Source organism: Lathyrus oleraceus, chromosome 4 (genome assembly GCF_024323335.1).
Source record: "Lathyrus oleraceus cultivar Zhongwan6 chromosome 4, CAAS_Psat_ZW6_1.0, whole genome shotgun sequence".
Taxonomy (NCBI): Eukaryota; Viridiplantae; Streptophyta; class Magnoliopsida; order Fabales; family Fabaceae; genus Lathyrus; species Lathyrus oleraceus.
This window is the reverse complement of record NC_066582.1, coordinates 477,002,555-477,018,064: the sequence shown is the minus strand read 5'-3', so window position 1 is coordinate 477,018,064 and position 15,510 is coordinate 477,002,555. Positions and strand designations below refer to the sequence as shown.

At 28.0% G+C, this 15,510-nt stretch overlaps 1 pseudogene; it reads left to right on the top strand.

The window, feature by feature from the left end:
- The first annotated feature begins 3,870 nt into the window (after nt 1–3,870).
- LOC127138045 (uncharacterized) lies at nt 3,871–14,704 on the top strand (annotated as a pseudogene).
- The last annotated feature ends 806 nt before the right edge of the window (nt 14,705–15,510 follow it).

The window sequence follows — 15,510 nt, the reverse complement described above, 5'->3', positions numbered from 1 at the left end:
GAAAAGTAATTCAGTAAATTTCACACAAAGATTATGACTCAATGCACTCTTTTTGAAAATGAGAGAAAGAATGTGTTTGAATTGATTTGAAAGAAGCAGGTTTTTAAAATCTGATAAGTATGGTATTTATAGTACATCAATACCTCTTTGAATGTGTATGTAATCATTAAAAGATGTCATGCTTGAGGGATGAAAAAATAAGTTCGTTAAAATCAGATTTTAAACTAAAAAATGTCATTGCTTCAGTGATAACTGTGATTAGAAATGGTGTAACCAACTACACCAGAAGCGATATAAAAAAATTGAAAAATTCATATGTGTAATCGGTGATAAAAAATGGTGTAACCAGTTACACGTGCTTTGAAATTGAAAAATACCTATAAAAATTGAGTTTCCACCAAGTTCTAAAAGTGTCAAAAGAATGTATACATTATGAAATGATCAACAAGATTTTTCTTGAGCACTTGAGTATTAACATAATAAAATTGCTATTTGTACCTCAAAAATATTGATTAGCCATAAAGTCCCAAAGGTAGTCTTTATAAAATTGAATGATATTGAATACTTGATGCTTTAACTTTGACCATGAGGTTTTTTTCAATTCTTTTGCTATGAGCATTTGCTTCATCGAAATCAATAGTTGGAGAAACTTGACTTCACATTACTATTACTATTTTTGATAAAAAGAAAAAAAATTAATATAATTTTATTTATTAACAGTAATGATGACAACGGTATCATAATTTACATGATATATATATATATATATATATATATATATATATATATATATATATATATATATATATATATATATATATATATATATATATATATATATATATATATATATATATATATATATATATATGTGTGTGTGTGTGTGTAATGTACTTTTGTAGATGATAAGACTTTATCTGAGATAGCAATAAATGATTCTCAATGCCCTCTATATAAATTAATATTTTGTCACACATTTACCATTGTCTCTCCATCATCTACATCTTTTAATAAACAAACACAAATTATTTGAAAAATTCAACCGTTTCAAGCAAACCTTTTGAAAAAAATGGAAAGTTTCTCCAACATCAAGTTAATGAAAAGTTTCTCAATATGAAAGTTATAAATACTAGTGACGATGAACACAACACTCAAATAACGAATTTTCTTGCAAGAATGCAATCATATCATATGGAGTTTGACAAACATAGTGTAAGTGATGTTTGTATCTTGTTCAATAGGTCGATTATGTTTGCAAATACAAGTTGCTTACATTTTATTTTTTTTCTCATAATGTTTGCCTGGTCTGTTTGGTTGCATTATTTTCTAACTAATTGCATTTTATAAAATACAGATAATGAAAAAACTGCCTTCATGTTTTGTTAAAGAATTTATAGACCAGATTGTACCATATGTGACTCTTCGGGATTTAAAAGATAATGAACTTGAGGTGCAAGTCATAAAGAAAAAGGGGGATGTTTACGACATAAAGTTTGGTGCTTAGGTTACCTTTAGATATATAGAGAAGAATCTTTTAACTATAAGACTTACAAGTAGGTTTGACGAAGAAATTGAGTATCCTACTTCTATTCCTCCAATTAAACGACATTGGTTAGAAAGCCTCTTGAAGCTAGCTCATCAAGTATTACTTATTTTTCCGCTTCCCTTTTTGGCTATCATGTACCAAAATTGTTTACTTTTAGTTTTACAAAAGTGTTGACGTCCTCCGATGTTAATTCTGGAGTGTTGGTATATTTTTTTATCCTCGATCTTATATTTTTTATTGAAACTTATTAAAATTCTATTTTTTTCCTTTGTGATTTAATATATTTATTTCGTGTTGTATTGACAATAGAGTTTACCTTGGCGTGAATTATGTCAAGCAACTTTATCATCTATTATTTCTGAAGTGCTTTTAGTTGATTATGGTGGCAATTGATTTAATTGTATTTTGAATATTGAGATCAAATAAAAAATGTCATGTAAGATATTTAGAGGGTGGATTAATTTTTTCGCAAACTTTGTCTTTTATCTGAAGGGGTACAGATAAAATTTAGTGTCACTGAGAGCAGTATTAACAAGATTATGAGTGAAATATGAAGATATAATATTAGAGCATTTAATACATTCCTTACTCCTTTGAAAACACACGAATGGACTTTTTTTTAAATAGTATTATTTTACATTTATATTTTTTTAAATTAATATTTTACACTTTATTTTTTATTATGTTAAAAATATATATTATTATTTTTCATAAAATAAAAGTCATTAAATTATTTTTATTTTTTATATGAAAAACACAACTAATATAAAAAGATATATTAGTGTATTCTTTAAAAAAAACACTAAAACACTTAATGTAATTATCTTCTAAGATTATAAAAATTAAAAAAAAAAATTAAAATCTCTCTTTTCCCTTCTCTAAAAAAATCACATAATAAAATACACATGTCTTAAAAGCTTTTTCATCCATTTCTATTTAATAAAATTTCACTTATTTGTGATTTTTAAATTTAATGATCAGATTTAAAAATTATTTTTTCAGTTTTATTACAATAATATTATATATTGATTTAATAGAATTAACATGTGCATATCTTACCTTTTCATTAGTAATTGACATAAAATAATAACTTCATTATTCTCTCTCATATTTCAACTATCAAGCAGTCTTAACTTTCTATTTTTATTTTGAATAAATAATAAATTAATTATGAATAAAATATGGAGATATAGTATTAATGCATTTAATATATTTCATTCTGCCTTGAAAACATATGAATACAATTTGATGTGTTTGCTATATCATTTCATGAGATTTTAATTTACCTTTCTTAATATACAAATATGAGATCAGCAATTATATCTCTTGCACATCATTTAATATTTTGATATGCTATATTATGTCTAGACAAATAGGCATTGTGATCTATCAAAACTACTAATAACTTCTATAGATTCAAGTATACTAATTAGTCCTCCTATATATATAACTGCATTATTTTATAAAATTAATATTTTATATTATTCACTTTAATATTCTATCAAATATATATATATAATATATATATATATATATATATATATATATATATTATATATATATATATATATATATATATATATATATATATATGTGTGTGTGTGTGTGTTTTTAATTATAATACTTATGTATTAATTTGAATTGTATTTATAATATATACAAAATAATTTATATAATTTATATAAAAAACAGAACCAATATAAAAAATTACATTAATATATTTTTAAAAAACTTTACACCTAATAATAACTCAATAAAAGTTTCAAAGAAAATATTACTTTATATTTTATTGTGTTAAAAATATATATTATTACTTTTCATTAAATGAAAGACACTAAATTATTTCAATTTTTATATGAAAAAACAACTAATATGAAAAATTATATTAAGACAACTTTTCCATTTTAATAGTAATTTAGATTCTTAATTTTATATATATATATATATATATATATATATATATATATATATATATATATATATATATATATATATATATATAAAGAGAGAGAGAGAGAGGCAAAATCAAATGAGAGCAATGTGTTAAACTTAGTAACATGATACTTCCAATAACTCTTCACGCATATTTGTATAATAAAAATTCACGGTTAGATTGAAAGTTATTATCATATAGATCATGTCTATATAATTAAATATAATTCGAAAATCATTTGACATGTCAACGAGATACATAAAAACAAACGTCTTACAAAACTTCATGAAAACCGTTAATTTTTATCATTCTCTTTAACATATCAAATGAATTTTTATTGAAGTAAAATTTTATAGGCGTGATCTATGTAATAATAGTTTTCAATCCAACGATGGATTTTGTTGTACAAATATATGATGAAGAGTTATCAGAAGTGTCATGTTAGACACCTTGTTGTCATTTGATAATGACTCATCTCTCTCTCTCTCTCTCTCTCTCTCTCTATATATATATATATATATATATATATATATATATATATATATATATATATATATATATATATATATATATATATATATATTCTTTAATTATTTTGTCTTAATTATAAATTCTAATTAGAAGTTCTTCTCTAATTTGTAGATTTGGTCTTGACTCTAGATCAATTGAAGAGTTATGCTTTGGCTAAAATTGAAATTTTATTGCAAAGCAATAATGAGAGTTTGGAAAATTATCCAAACATTTCTCAGTCGGACATGGCACTGTTACCAGAGAGATAAAATCAATTGATTTACTATGAATTGAACTATGATAGACAATCTTTAGCTGAGGAGAATCGTAAATTAATGTCAACAATGACAACTAAACTGAGGGGAATATATGATAGTATCATGACAAGGGTCGAAGAAAATAGGTTTGGTCTTTTTTTCTTTATGGTTATGGAGGAACTGGAAAGACTTACAGTTGGAGAGCAATGTTTGCATCATTAAGGTCGAAAGGTGAGATTGTCCTAATAGTAGCATCAAGTGGGGTAGCTGCATTGCTAATTCTTGGTGGAAGAACCTCACCCTCGAGGTTCAGAATCCCATTGAATATTGATGAATATTCGACATGTGAAATAACTCCAAAAGTCCCTTTAGCTGATTTAATACGTCTTGAAAAGCTAATCATATGGGATGAAACACCTATGATGCACAAACATTATTTTGAAGTTGTTGATCATACTTTGAAGGATATATTGAGAGCAAAAAATATTCCATTTGGTGGAAAGATAGTTGTGTTGAGTGGAGATTTTCATCACATTCTTCCTATTATACATAAAGGAATAAGACAAGAAGTTGTTCATTATACTATAAATTCTTCTCCTCTTTGGAGTTTTTGTGAAGTACTTACATTGAACACTAACATGAGACTTCTAATTAAAGGGACAAATTTAGACGTCGAAGAGATAAAGAGTTTTTTAGAGTCAATTTTGGGAATTGGTGATAGAAGTTTCGGAGACGCTAATGATGAAGATATCACAGTCCAGATACCATAAGATTTGTTGATTAGTAGCTTTAGTGATCCACTTTCAGCTATTGTTCAAAGCGCGTATCCAGATCTAATGCATAACATGAGTGATCCATCATTTTTTTAAAGAATAGATTTATATTGGCTCCTTAGAATGCAACTGTGGATGTCATAAATGACTACATGTTAGATCTAATACCTGGAAAAGAAAAAACTTATTTGAATTATGACTCTCCATGTAATGCCATATCATATGTTGACATGTCAGACGATGTGCACACTCCTGAATTTCTAAACACCATTGTTTCTTCTGGGCTCCTAAATCTAAAATTAAGATTGAAAGTCGGAGTCCTAGTCATGCTATTGTGAAATATAGACTCGTCTTTAGGATTGTATAATGGCACCTAATTGATAATTACAAAAATGGAAAGGTATGTGCTTAAAGGAAAAATTATATTTGATAGCAATATTGGTGAGAAATTTTTTATTACAAGGTTATCACTGAATTCTTCAGATAAAAGACTTCCTTTCAAATTTCAGCATTGACAATTTCCATTGATTGTTTCATTCGCTATGACTATCAACAAGAGTCAAGACCAGTCACTCAAACATGTTGGAGTATATCTGACCCAATCAATTTTCTCTCATGCACAATTATATGTTGCACTATGTAGAGTTACTTCAAGAATATGCTTAAAGATACTAATAACTGTCAATAAAGGTGAAGATTCAAATGTAACTGAAAATGTGGTTTAGAAAGAAGTGTTCCAGAATATTCAGAGAAAGCAGATGCTCGAACAAAGACTTCTGAAAGGAAAAGAAAAACTACTCTCACCGGCGCGAAGTTGGTTTTCAGAAATGACAAAAAATCACCAAAAGAACCATGAAATCTTTATATAGAGGAAGTGAACAACGGGTCAGATGAAAAAGAAGATGTAAAGTTAACATGGCCAGATTTACCCTTGAGAATACAAGTGAACTCAAGTGCACTCAAATATCCTAGAGAAGACCATCACACCCTAACCAGCGAGCCTAACGACATATGTTTAAAAATTGATGAAAAGTTTCAATGGTGAGAAGTACATTTAATGCTTTTGTTTCCCACTTCTACTATAACTGGCTCATGGACTTCTCACTTCTCCTTATGGTCAGCTTTAATGATGGGAAGTTAGCATCAACTTCAAAAGATTTCCTGATTGATAAAACACCTGACAAGCCTATGAACAACTATTTTGGACCGACCAAAGGTCCAATGCTGGTAAGACCCAAGTGTTAAGCCTAATGATGCAAAGCTCTTTAAATTTATCCATTAAAAATATATATTATTGATAAGTGTTTGTTTGTAATTATCCAAGTGGGAAAATACGTTTCTGGGGCAGAGGGAAGTTAAGGTCATTAACTGACACATGACTTCCTATATATATATATATATATATATATATATATATATATATATATATATATATATATATATATATATATATATATATATATATATATATATATATATATATATATATATATATATATATATATATATATATATATATATATATATATATATATATATATATATATATATATATATATATATGGCAGGTGAAAGGAATAAGGTACACATTCTCTTTTGAGACTTACATTTTACTCACTTTGGACTTTATAATTGATTTGAGCGTTGAAGTGTTAAGCTTACATATCCATCCCCGCGTTGCCGCATCAGAAATTCACACCATCATATCAAAAATTAATCATCACAAACAAATCACAATTATGGTTTTAGTACAAAGTGCTTATGATAAACACTTACTAGGATGTCAGATAGACACTTACGTGACGTCAGAGTGCTGGTAAGTACCACATCTTTAAGACGTCTGACTACACTTTAAGTTCATTATCTCTTTCCAGAGCCACATGGACCTGACCAATTTCACACTCTTGACAACTCCTTTTGAGAATGATCAATATCATTTTTAGTTCTTAACAATATTAAAATAACATTTAAAATAAATATTGTTGAAGTATTAAACGAACAAACACTTATATTAAAACGTGCAATAATTTAATAGTGATATTTTTCCAAAATTGTGGACATAGAGTGCCCGTTTGTTTCAGTTTTTTTTTTCAATTATTTTTGATAGCGTTACATTTTTTTTTTGTAAATAATTTAGAAAATTTTAGAAAAAATGAAATGAAAAATTAGTTTAAATAGTTATTTAAAAAAATATTATTTTAGTTATTTTACTTTTTTTTATAATATTTTTTTAATATCAAAAAATTACTTAAAGTTGACGTTAGTTTAAATATTTTTTTATAAAATTATTTTCGAGATACATTTTAAAAAATATATATAATTTTGACTATATTTTAATCTTTAATAATCTATATAGAATATCAAAATTAGTCTTTCAATACATAAAATATATATTTTAAAAAAAACTTTTAATAAACATTTTTAAAAATAAAAAGAAAAAACATATTTTAAAACTAAAATAAATGGATTCATTTTTTAATATAATTATATAAATTAAAATATATAAATATATATTATACGGATACACGAAAAAAATGACTATTATATTAATAGGTAGTTACATATATTCATGTGTATTAATATTTGCATATTTTTATTATATCCATTATAATTTTATCTGCTCAATAGATCAAATTGTCATTTCTATTTATCTCATGGTTTATGAATAATTTAATTGATTTCTGTTTTTTAATAGTCTAGTGACCAATATATATTTAAATAAATATTTGCAGAAAAATAAAATACAATGATTCTAATTTAAATCTGAAATTCTATCTAAAATATCATTATAGTCGAACCACTAAACGATAATATAAATGAATAATAAATTTTTTAACAATATGATTAGGTGTTAAATATAGGGAAGATTTTGTGGTTTTTTTCTCTTGTGGGCACGCTAGTTGTTAACTTACTCCTTAAATGTTTTAGATAGGTTTATAGATTGTGGTAAATAATAAAAAGTCTAACATTAGATATTTAAATTTTTAAATACTACCGTCTCAAAATATAATTAGACTACATGCGAATTAAAAAAAAAGTAAGTATATTTTTAAAAATGGTTTTCATAAATAAAAAAGTTTTTAAAAAAATTAACTCATTTTTTATGTATTGAAAGACTAATTTTGATATCCTACAACATAAATAATGATTATTGAAGATTAAAATATAATCAATTTTTTTTTAAGAAGATATATCTAAAAATGATTTTATGAAATTGATTCCTTCTTCTCCTTCTCTCATTCATAGTTTTTCCTTAATTTTTAAAATCATTATCAAGTTTTGAATAAAAAAGTATGTTCTTTTTTATCATATAATTACAATCGATAATGTTATCAAACTACAACATTCAATCGATGAGATTTTTTCAATTTTTCAACTTTATGATTATTGTTATTTATCGAAAGTCCCATTTTTTCGTTAATTGTTAAATTACAATGTTAATGATTTTGATCAGATTTAAAGTTAAAAAAGTAAGATTTTATTTTATTCTTCTTAGAATTGATTTTGTTTTATTTATCGAAAGTCCCAAATTTTAATATTTATATAAATAAATAGTCATTGTATAATTGATGAATCATTCAAGTTTGAAACCATATTCAAGTATCTATATAAGTGCTTAATCTAAATCCAAAAGTGTAATTATAATTAAGCTTTGTGTTGGACTTGTTTAAGATTTTGTACCTAACATGATGGAGTGGATTGACATGTTAGTATTTGATTCTCACTCTATTTTTTCCAATTTGTATTTGCTGAGTCTAAAGCCGCATACAACATGATTATAATCCCTACTCGTCGTCTAATAGGAATTATTATGGTACCAAAAACCTAGAGAGAATCAGGTTAAACATGACAATGTCTTTCCCATACATAGATTGTGATAAGGTGGAGAAGGAATAAGATATATGAGTTTAATACTAAGGGTGTTCAGTGTAATGATGCAAAGAACGAGATGAGTGAAGCATATAAATTCTTAATGCAACTATTTCAATCTAATGACCCTTTTCATCATCATGATCTTAATTTTGAAGAGGTCCGTTAAATTGGATAGGAGTTACATAATATCTTATTGCGACCAATCTTGATTAATGAAGTTAATTGTACCATCTAATAAAGTCTTACAAATCCTCATGTATGGAAAGGTTTCGGCCTATTTTTTAAGAGTTATTGGGACATTTTTGGTAAATATGTGGTATCTTGTTCCTGAGACTTTTAGTATTGACCTGACTGATCTAAAACTAATTAAGACTATGATCATCCCCATTCCAAAGGTCAACTCTCCTTTTACTCAAAAACATTTTTGATCATTAGTATTTGTATTGTGCTTATCAAAACCATCTCTAAAGCTTTGGTTTGTCGTATTTGTCCTCTTTTGGATAAATTCATGATCCCCTTCAAAGAGAACCGTAGACAATGTTATTATTTGACAAGAGGTTGTGCAACATATGCACCAGAAAAAAGAAAAAAAAAAGAGTTGCTTGCTTTTTAAGATTGACTTAGAGAAAGCTTATGACCGGATAGATTAATGGTTTCTCAAACTCACTCTTGAAAACTTTGGTTTTTTTATTAAAATTATTGATCTTATTATGTGTGGTATCACCTCTCCTCTTGTTCAGAAGTGGAATAAAGAAAAATTGCATGTTTTTTTCTTCTAAAATAGGTTTTACAAAATGAGACATGTTGTCACCTTACATCCTCCTCCTTTGTATGGAGAATTCTTATTCAAGAAATGTTAACTTTTAAAAATGGCTACCTATAAAGATCTACAATAACTGTCCTTTTTCTCCGGCCTTGACTTGGATGATGAAAGTTTCTCATTTACAGAGGCTAAAGCCTCACTGGTAAGGTCAGTTCAAATTATTATTAATAATGTTTGTTGGGCTTTAGGCTTAAAGGTAAAGATTCAGAAATCAGATTTATCTTTCTTTTAATGTCCCTAGATCCAATGTTTTGAAGTTTAAATCCATGGTAGAGTTCCAATATACATACAATTTGGGTAATTAACTTGATTTTTATATGCTTACAAGTAGGGTGTAAACTTCTAATTTCAATTGCATTTTAAAGAAAATTAATGGTCGCTTTTTTGGTTGGAATAACAACTTGCTTAGTAGGGCTAGCCGTGTGATTATTGCTAGTAGTGTTATACCAATAATGCATATTTACAATGTGCAAAATCATTGACTTCTTTGTTCTGTGTAATAATATTGATACTACTATTCACAATTTTGTATGATCTGATTGGGTCCCTTTTTGTCATCACTTGTTGTGAATTTTAGAAAGCTAGAAATGAAAAGAAAAAAAATATTTCGGCCAAATAGGAAGCGTACTTGGTTGATTACAAATTATATTTCTAACTTACATGCTTTAATTTTATGAATTTTGAACATTCCTATTATGACGAACACCACAAGGCAAGTAAAGAGGTTGCACCCATTTGATCTTGGATTGAAGTTGAACATAGTTGAAAGCTCTTTTGGAAACGGGGTCCGTGCTAGTTTTGTAGGTCTTTTTCGCAATAATCTTGGCTAGTGGATGCATTATGGAACCTTATTTTGCATGTGAGATTCTTTTAACAAGGACAACATATTTTGTTGAAGTTTTAATGATGACAACTTATTTATGATGACTCCAATGTCTTCTAATAAAGTTAAGCATAAGTGATTAAATGGATAAAGAAGCAAAATAAGTATGAAGGTTTGATGGACTTGACTATCCGATGTTGGCAACCAAATGAAACATAAGCTCAAGTCTTATATCATATAAACTCAAGCAAGTGTCAACAAAAGAAAGCACATGACAAAATTTTGAAGTGTAAAGAAGCCATACCTTAGTTTGCGTGAATATTGTAAAGCAAAAGAGCATTCTTGTAAAAGCACATGGCCAAAACACACACATACACACACACTAAAAAGTTATTTTTAAACTAATTTTTCTCAAATAAAATATTTAAAACATGTCTCGAGGTTATGTCAGATGAATTGAGAGAAGTCATAATTGCTACGGGCAAGATTTTGCATCTTTTAATCGGTTGCAACACTTATCTAATCAATTAGATCAACTCAAAATTAAACTTTAATCGATTATAACAACATCTTAATAATGTACAACGACTATATATTTTTTACTTCCTTTTTAGAACTGATAATCGGTTACCATTGATATTCTAATCGATTAACATTGGGCTTTAATCTATTAGATTGTCTTAAAAGACATTAAAATCAATTCCCTTTTTTAGTCAACCTCTAGTCTATAAATAGTGATTTATTCCCTCATTTCAAATCAATCCAGAAACATGTTTTGACACTTCTCACTCTCTCCATTTCTCTCTAAATTTTTTCTTTACTTTCCCTCACTAATATTTAGCTGAAATGCTTATTTGAGAACGTCCTTTTGCGAGTGAGAAAAATTTGTATTTTTGAAAGGGTAGAATTGTAAAATTCACGAAGAAATTTTTTGTTTATACCATGGTTGAATATTATCTATTTAGGATTTGTTTGGGTTATAATCTAAATTCGTAAAAGCTTTTGGTTTAGGGATTGTGTGATCAAACTCCTGTTTAGGTTCAAGCTCAGCCCGTGATAAAAGTTTGATAGTTCGAGATTAGCTCGTGATGAAATCTCATAGGTTCCTAGTTAGCCCATGATAAAACTAAGATTAGGTTAAATCTTAACCCGTGATAAAAGCTTGGATAAAATTAGAGATTTATTCTGGTATTAAAATCTCCCAGGTTCTTGGTTTGCTAGTGTAAAACCAAAGTTTAAGGCCCGCGAGCTCAGTCCATGATAAAAACTTACAAAAAAATTTAAAAGCTTGAAGACTAACAACTATAAGGTTCTTAAGGAAAGAATACTAATCATTTCGATCTATCGTTTGTGGAAGGAGGACTAACCATTTCAATCCATCTTTTGGGAGAGAAAAGATCCAAACTACAAAATTGTTGAGTCTTGTTGTTTTGGTTGAAAGACAACCAATTTCCTTGTATAAGGGGGTTCGTAAGCATTACCTACTAAAAGCTCTTAAATTTTATTGGATACTCTCAAGATCAATTCTTGGGGAGAAGAATATATCTTTTTTGTTTGGACCAAACCTTTATAATTCCGGATGTTCTTTCTTTCCCTAAACTCTTTAATTTCTGCATTTTACTTTCTACAATATATTTTCTGTGCACAATACTTAAACATTTTGAAAATATTTTTAAACTCTGGTCATAATCCGGAAAAAATCAACTTTTTATGAACCATATAATTCACCCCCTCATGTGTGTGAAGTCATATATCTAACATGCATGACTTCTCTGAGTTATGTGGTCGTGTTTATAATTTTTGAGCTCTACGATATCCTTAAAGGACTCCAATTCTCTTGGTACTTAGGATATCCTATCATCACATTTGAGTCTGATACAAAATCAACTATTGATCTCATCCTAAAAGAGGACAATACTCACCATCTTCATGTTAGTGTTCTTGATTATATTCATATTTATAAGACATCTGTTTGATATTTATGTTGGTTAGATCGTACCTATAAAATATGTTGGCTAGATCGTACCTATAAGAAACATGTTTGGTCTTTGTTGTTCCTTGAGAAAGAAATGAATGTGTTATGCTATATGCAAATGCAATGGATGTATTGAGACAACCTTATCTTACTTTGTCTTCTTTTATACTTTTAGTTAATTATGAGAGTTCAGTTGGTTTGCATTGTTAGAGATTCAAAATTTAAGAATGTTGAGGTAAAAATGATACAAAAATTGCATTTTTTTCATGTAGTCGAAGTGGTAGTAATCCCTGGAAACTCACACACACAATCGTGAGAGCCCGGGTTGATATTTTTCCCGTTAAGCAAGTATTTGAGGAGCAACTTTTAAAAGTCAGTAATTATATAAATTTAGAAGTGATTACAATGAATCCATAAAAAAATTATGATTTAGAAGTGATTACAATGAATCCATAAAAAAATTATGATTAAACTTTAATAGACTTAAATGCACTTTTTATCCTTCTATTTTTTTTTTTAATTTTTTAGTCTCCTTTAAAAAATTAGCTTTTTGCTGCTTCATATTTAACTTTTAAGAAGTTTTTCGAGTCCTCTCCAGATTTGCCTAGTTGCCACTTCATTTTATGACGTGGCACTGACATGATATTGTGTAAGTGGTGCGACGTCATAAGATTTCAGTTACGTCACATTAAAAAAATATAATTTTATATAATTAATAATTAATAAATTAAATAATACTTATTAAATAATAATTGATATTGTGTGTTAATGACTAAATCAATGTATAGTTTAGAAAAATTAATCTTTTGCATCTTGAACACAAACCGCGCATGCATACTTAAATGATTTTATTTGCAATACTTGTCATTCTTCTACTCCTTATGACATCTTAAAATTAATTTCATACAATAATACTTCACCTGCATTTTACTATTTCATTTCCACTCTTAGTATTACTTATGATCCGACTACTTACAAACAAGTCATCTCTCACCCATGTTAGATCCAAGCCTTGAATAATGAAATTCAGGCTCTCATAGACAACAAAACTTAGGTTTATACCCCCCATTCTACTATAAAAAAAAGGTCATTGGATGCAAGTGGGTATATAAAAAACCAAGTTCGATGTTAATGGCTCTATTGAACGTCACAAAGCAAAGTTAATTGCACAAGGTTTCACTAAAGTTGAAGGTATAGACTTCTTTGACACTTTCTCCCAGATTGCTAAACTTGTTACTATAAGACTCATATACGGCCTAAATCTTTCCTCCATGGTGATTTGGATTAGGAGGTTTACATGGCTTTACGCAAAGGCATGCAACCCTCTTACCCAAATAAGGTTTGCAAATGATTGAAATCAATTTAAGGCTTAAAATAATAAAGTGGGCAATGATTTGAAAAGGTTTCAAATAATTTCACGTAATGTGTTGCTTATTATATTATATTTATTCATAAGTGTACCACTTCCTTTACCACATTACTTATATGCGTTGATGATCTCATCATTATAGGTGCGAATTTAGATATCATTTAACACATAAAAAACACATTACAATATCATTTTCACATTAAGGACCTTGGCACATTGAAGTACTTCCTTGGATTCAAGGTAGCAATAAGAAAGTCAGGAATCAACATTAGCTAAAGAAAATATGTCTTGGATATTATGTCATCTACTGGACTGTTAGGTTGCAAACCCGCTACTACTCCAATGTCAAGAGACACCCGCCTACAATCCAACAAAGGAGAACCTCTGACATACATAATTTCTTACATGTGTTTGATTCAGAAATTAATTTACCTACTTAAGACCCGCCCAAACATTGCTTTTGTTGTCCAACAGTTGAGTGAATACATGACCAATCCTACCACAACTCATCACAATGCAGTTATTTGTGTTCTTCATTATTTGAAGAATTCTCCTGCTCAGGGTATGTTTTTTCCCTCATCTTCTATTATGCAACTCAAGGCATTTTCGGATTCAGACTGGGCCATATTTCCCGATACTAGAAGATCTATTAGTGGATACTGTATATTTTTAGGCCACTCTCTTATATCCTGGGAATCCAAGAAACAAGCAATTGTTTCTCGCAGTTCTACGAAGGCAGAATACCACGCAACGACTACAAGAGTTTGTGAAATACAATGGCTTACCAACATTCTGCATGAACTTCGGCCACCTATCATTTAACCTTCTCTTCTCTATTATGACAACGCTTCAGCTCGTTATATCGCAAGCAACTTTTCGTTCCATGAACACACCAAACATATTGACTTGGATTATCATCTTATTAGAGAGAAGCTTCAACATGGTCTTTTCCACCTGTTCCACGTTCCTTCCTCTCAGCCATATTGACTTGTATTACAAACCTAATAAGTTTATTATATTGATTTGTATTTCGCTTCGTTCCATGAACACACCAAACATATTGAGTTGTATTACAAACCTAATAAGTTTATTATATTTATTTATTTTATATTATTGGGTTTGTTATTGTGTTAGTAAATTATTGAGTTTTAAGAGTTTGTTAGACTAAGCCCAAGTGTTATACAGTACTCTTGCAATTCAATTGATTCATTCTGGTCCAAAAGGGTCTCATTCATATCACATTGCAATGCTCCTTTATAGAAAAAGAAGGTGAAAACACTTCTGGTGCATAAATTCAAAATGTCAATGAAGAATCTAAGTTGAAAGCCACTTTTCTACTAATGACAACGTTCAAGTTGAAGCCTCCAAAAATTCAAATCATGCTAAGGTGTCAAACATAATTTTTCATAATTTTGTTTAAGCTTAAACTAATCTTAATACATTAATATAAGTGTGATAATGATTATTTGTGGTTGTAACATGTAATCTAACATATCTAAAAAACTAAAGGTGTGTAACATGTGGTTGCAACATGTGATAATTAAATGTGTGTTTGATGTCCAACAAAATTGTCAAAGATAATTCGAATTTAAAGGAACCAATTTCAATATTTAGAAAATAATCTAAGA